Source organism: Ornithorhynchus anatinus, chromosome 1 (assembly GCF_004115215.2).
Source record: "Ornithorhynchus anatinus isolate Pmale09 chromosome 1, mOrnAna1.pri.v4, whole genome shotgun sequence".
In the NCBI taxonomy this organism is placed as follows: Eukaryota; Metazoa; Chordata; class Mammalia; order Monotremata; family Ornithorhynchidae; genus Ornithorhynchus; species Ornithorhynchus anatinus.
In genome coordinates, this window is record NC_041728.1 from 77,132,375 (window position 1) to 77,138,375 (window position 6,001).

The following is a 6,001-nucleotide window of genomic DNA, read 5'->3' on the forward strand; positions in this document are numbered from 1 at the left end:
ATCATTGTTGGAATTCGTTGATTCAGAAAACAAGCTAGAAGGTCACCGCATAGACTAAAAATTCTTAAGGACTATGTGACTAGTTTATTCTCCAAAAATAATTTCCTGGAACCTTTGCACAGTACAAGAAAGTTCTATCATTCATTTAATATACCATAAAAATATGGTTATGAAATCTAAAATTAATATATGATTTGGATTTTAAAAGCTAAGTACTGCTAAGGATAACTTTGAACTTAGTATTTATCAGTAGCTTGACACGTAAATGTGGGCTCTCCATTCTAGTCATTCAGTGGTCAGTTATAGGTTGCTAGATGAAATCTTGTTTTTAATAATTTTTAGTAGATATTGAAGGGAGAGATATGTGCATTTGAGCCCATCACTCTTTCCCATTACTGTATTTGGCTGTCCCATATCTTTTTGCATCTGGACTTTTAGACTAGATTCCCCATACAGACTTTATTTGGTGGTTTGGCCATAAGTGTTCACTTAATATAAATGTAAAATTATGTAAGTTAGCAGTGTTTTGAACATCTAACATTTTGAGCTTCTGACTCTTTGCTGCTGAAAGTCTTGGTCTAGATTGGATTCCGAGAAAACTGTCCTTTCCATATCCTTGCACCGTGGCTCCACAGAGTAAATTACAACTCCTAAGTCCAAAAGAAAGAATCGGAAAATCCGTCTGTCTGCTGGACCACTTGAAGTGAGCCTAGGACATGGAAGAAAAGGAAGCATTTTGCTTACTGCAGAGAGGAAAAGGGGCTACGTGGTGGGAGGAAACATTGAATGTGAAGGGGGCAGACAGGTAGCAGGTATGCTGGGCAACTGTATTGGCTTAGGGGACCAACATGGCCTCCTGGCATCTAGAATCCTTCCCCAGATCAGAAATCTGCTCTGGGACAGGTAGTAGTAATGGAAAACCAAGACCAATGTTGCATGGCCTACCATGGCAGCAGGAATGACCCCTCTGCCCTGATGCAACCAGCATGCACCTTCTCTGAACTCCAGGCCATGCAAACAGCTTCAGTTCAAGGTGGGGTGGTTCTGGTACTGGTACCAGAGCAGTACTTATTCAACTGATTAGCTTCTAGAGGTGTCACAGCTGACTGAGTACTGATCTAGAACTCTCTCAGTATCCTAATCTACTTTACTTAGGTCCTCATCGAAGAAGCTCTGGGTCTAGTACCAGGAAGTGGAAGGTAGAAGCAGCATGTTAGGGGAAAGAGAGTAAGTAGTCTACTTGTGGTAGTATAGGAACTTGAGTCAGGGTGACAGAGGTTTAGGTATAGAGAAGATGTGGATGGAGGAGAGACTGGAAAAGATTTAGAAATGGATTAATAAGACAAAGAATGATAAGGACCACACATTTCTTGAATGGGAGTATGATAATGGTAATGAAATGTGCTTACTCCCTGCCAAGCACTGTTAGACACTGAGGTATGAGAATCAATTCATATTACAATCCCTATCTCACAGGGGGCTCATGGTCTTAATAACAATGGTACTTTTTAAGTCCTTACTACGTGCCAAGCACTGTTCTAAGCCCTGGGGTAGATACAGGGTAATCAGTTTGTCCCATATGAGGCTCACAGTCTTAATCCCCATTTTACAGATGAGGTAACTGAGGCACAGGGAAGTTAAATGGCTTGCCCAAGGTCACAGCAGACAAGTGGCAGCATTGGGATTAGAACCCATGTCCTCTGACTCCCAAGGGAGGGGAAAGCTAGGAACAAGCCTGAGAGGAGGTGAAAGGCTTGAGATGTCTACAGGATATCCAAGTGGAGATGTCCTGGAGGAAGAAATAAATGTGGGACAGTAAAATGGGTTAAAGGTTGAAGAAGGGCTGACAGTGGGTTTGGGAGTCAATTATACATTCATTCAATCTTGTTGGCACTTACTGTGTGCAGAATACTGTACTAAGAACTTGGGAAGTACAATTCAGCAACAAATAGAGACAGCCCCTGCCCACAATGAGCTCACAGTCTAGAAGGGAGAGCTGAAGCTACATAAGTATATGAGCTTCCCATAGTCAGTGGAGATACAGGTGAGTAGGGGACTCAGAACACTAAAGGGCACCAACAGTGGGGAAGAGCTGGCAGATAAAATGGTACAGTAGTCAGTAGGGGAACTTGGTGAGTGCTTTCAGTGAAACCAAGATCTGGGAATTTAAGAGGAAACGATCAGAGTTGATGACCATATCTGTTATACTCTCCCAATGCTCAGTACAGTGCTTAATCAGTCTTATTGATTAAGGGCTTCAAAGGCAGAGCACTGTTTTAAGCACTTGGGATAGTATAATACTAAAGCACAGGTTATCTACCCACAATGAGCTTACAATGCTAGGTGCTTAGGAGAACATAATATAACAGTTGATAGACAAGTTCCCTGGCCATGAAGAAGATGATAACTGTGATATTTAAGTGCTTAGATACAAGATAATCAGGTTGCACATGGGGTGTAGTCTAAGTAGACGAGAGATCAGGTATCAAATCCCCATTTTACAGATGATGGAACTGAGACACAGAAAAGTTGTGACTTGCCCAAAGTTACACAGCAGAAAAATGGTGGAGCTGGGATTAGAACCCAGGTTCTCTGACTCTCAGGCCTGTGCCCTTTCTACTAGGTCACACTGCCCCACAAGGAACTTACAGTCTAGAAGAGGAGACAGACATGGATTTGTACATAAGAGCTTGTGGAGCTGAGGAAAGGTCAAGTAAAGAGTGCAAATTCATTCAATAGCATTTTTTGAGCACTTACTGTGTGCAAAGCATTGTACTAAGTTCTTGAAAGTACATTTCGGCAACAGAGCCAATCCCTATCCAACAACGGGCTCACAGTCTGGAAGTGGGGAGACAGACAACTAAACAAGTAGACATCAATAACATCAAAATAAATAGAATTATAGATATGTATACATCATTAATAAAATAAAATAATAAATATGTACATATATACACAAGTGCCTTGGGGTGAGGAGAGGGGTAGAGCAGAGGGAGGGAGTTGGGGCGATGAGGGTAGGACGAGCAGAGGGAAAGGGGGGCTCAGTCTAGGAAGGCCTCTTGAAGGAGGTGAGTTTTCAGTAGGGCTTTGAAGGGGAGAAGTGAGCTAGTTTGGCGGATGTGAGAAGGGAGGGCATTCCAGGGCAGAGCACAGTACTAAGCACTTAGGAGAATACACTACAACAGAGTTGATAGACACACTCCCTGCCCATGAGAAGCTCACAGTCTAGAGGGCATTCATGGTTGAATGGTGCATAATTCTCCATAAACCTCAGCAATCATCTTGAAGGGAAAAAAATGTGTTGTCACCTTTTATAGTATGCTCGCAAGTTCCCAGGTTAGTGTGTGGAACCAAGTAGGTGTTCAATGAATTCTGATGATGAGCCTCCACTCAAGGTTGTGGTAATTTTGGAGGTCAGGTCCCAGCTCCTTCAGTAGGATTCTGATCTCTTTTCTGTTGTCCAGGTAAAGCTGAAGCAACAACTTGTTCAGTTCTTCCCTGAATTCCCAAACCAGCACAGTCATGGAGGTCCAGTTCAGAATCATAAGCTTTGAACTCTCAGTGAGAAGATAGGTTAATCCTTAGGTTCCATGTTGAACTGTGTCACTACTCACATTGAGTTTTCTGGTGGCTCCCTCGTAGACCTTGGGGTTGGCCCCTTCCGCGGGAACTCCATGGCGATGCAGCCGAACTCGGCCACTGCTGCGCCCTCCACCTGCGGCAGGAAGCCCATGTGCTCCTTGTGCTCCTCCGAAAGAACGAGCAGCATCGTCCAGGGCCAGGCTGGACCCGACTGGACTGAGGCGATGGACATGGTGGATCCCAGACAGCCCCATGGCAGTCCAAGAGCAAAAGTGATGTGAGAGGGAGTAGGGGAAATGAGGGCTTAGTTGGGGAAGGCCTCTTGGAGGAGATGTGATTTTGATAAGGCTTTGAAGGTGGGGAGAGTAATCATCTGTTAATAAAGATAATTATGGTACTTGTTAAATGGTTACAATGTGCCAAGCACTCTTCTAAGCACTGAGGTTGATACAAGTTAATTAGGTTGAACACAGTCCCTGTTTCACATGAGACTCACACTCAATCTCCATTTTACAGATGAGGTAGCTGAGATTCAGAGAAGTGAAGTGACTTGCCAAGGTCACAGGAGACAAGTGGCAGAGTCAGAAGGAGAGACAGGTCCTTCTGAATCCCAGGCCCATGCACTGTCCATTAAGCTAAGCTGCTTCTCTTTTGGGTAAGAAGGGTGAGAATCCCAGATCAGAAGCAGGACATGGTCAAGGGGTCGGCAATGAGAAAGTTGAAATGTGATTGACTGGCCAAGAAGTTAAGAAGAATTAAGATGAGGGGACCCCATCGGATTTGGCAGTGCGTGGTCATTCGGGTACCTTGGAGAGGGTTGAGTGAAGAGGGCAAAAACCTCAGAGTGATGGATCAAGGGGAGCATTGGAGGGATGAATGCACTCCTCAAATGAGTTGTATGGACAATGGGAGCAGGAAGATGGTGCAGCAAAGGGAGCAGAAATCTACAAAAGGCATTTTAGTATAGGGAAGGTTTGAAGGCAGATGAGAAGGAACTAAGGGTGGGAGATTTAAGATTATGGTGAGGTAGGAGAGGGGGAACAAATAGTGAAGGCAGTGGTATTGGAGGAAAAATATAGAGGGGGAAATGTCAAGAACAAGACAGAAAGCTAAGAGTGGCGAGGGAAAGTTCACACCTGATGGTGAAGTAGTCAGCGAGGTCAATAGAGGAAGGGAGGGAGGCATTCAGTGGGAGATTCAGGAAAGAATTTAAGACATAGAATAGTTGGTAATGGGTTTGGGAGTTAATGGGCAAGGGAAAGAACTTGCTGAGCCAATGAGGGGACTGAATTTTAGGAGGTCATAGTGAACCTGACCAGGCAGAAGTTGGCCCGCTGCCTGGATTTTCTCCAAGAGTGCTGGTTTACTTGCAAGCAGAAGCAGAGGGAGCTGAGGGGATGGTACAAGGAGGACAGGGCAAGCAAGGGAATTGAATTTGTTGGTGATGATGGTGTTAAGAGTATGGATTTTAGCATCTAAGGGAGTCCAGTGGGTGTGATAACCATTCTCTAAGACTACAACTAAATTATCCTTACACATTTTCCTCCAAGACAACCAACAAATATATGCCAGTCCTATTCTAACTTTTCTTCATTTCAACTCAACATTTGTAAGCCATCTTAAAGGAATGCCATTAATTGAAAAATCTGTTGTTCTCATTCATTCATTCATTCAATAGTATTTATTGAGCACTTACTATGTGCAGAGCACTGTACTAAGTGCTTGGAATGTACAGTTGGACACCCTCTAATCTGGCTTCCATCCCCTCCACTCTACCGAGACTTCTCTCTCTAAGGTCACCCATGACCTCCTTGCCAAATCTAATGGCTCCTACTCCATTCTAATCCTTCTTGTCCTCTCTGCTGCCTTTGACACTGTCGACCATCCCCTCCTCCTCCATACCTTATCTCACCTTGGCTTCACGGACTCCGTCCTCTCCTGGTTCTCCTCTTATCTCTCTGGCCGGTCATTCTCGGTCTCCTTCGCAGGTGCCTCCTCCCCCTCCCATCCTTTAACTGTTGGAGTTCCTGAAGGGTCAGTTCTTGGCCCTCTTCTGTTCTCCATTTACACTCACTCCCTTGGTGAACTCATTCGCTTTCAAGGCTTTGACTACCATCTCTACGTAGATGACACACAGATCTACATCTCCGCCCCTGTCCTCTCCCCCTCCCTTCAGCTTCGCATCTCCTCCTGCCTCCAGGATGTCTCCACCTGGATGTCAGCCTGCCACCTAAAACTCAACATGAGCAAGACTGAACTCCTCATCTTCCCGCCCAAGCCCGGTCTTCTCCCAGACTTCCCTATCAACGTGGATGGCACAACCATCCTTCCCGTCTCTCAGGCCCGCAATCTCAGTGTCATCTTTGACTCGTCTCTCTCGTTCACCCCACACATCCTATCCGCTACCAAGATCTGCCGA

General features: G+C 45.0%; 1 pseudogene; it reads right to left on the reverse strand.

The window, feature by feature from the left end:
- Positions 1 to 3,362: 3,362 nt before the first annotated feature.
- On the reverse strand, positions 3,363 to 3,769 carry LOC100074265 (annotated as a pseudogene).
- Between the last annotated feature and the right edge of the window lie 2,232 nt (positions 3,770 to 6,001).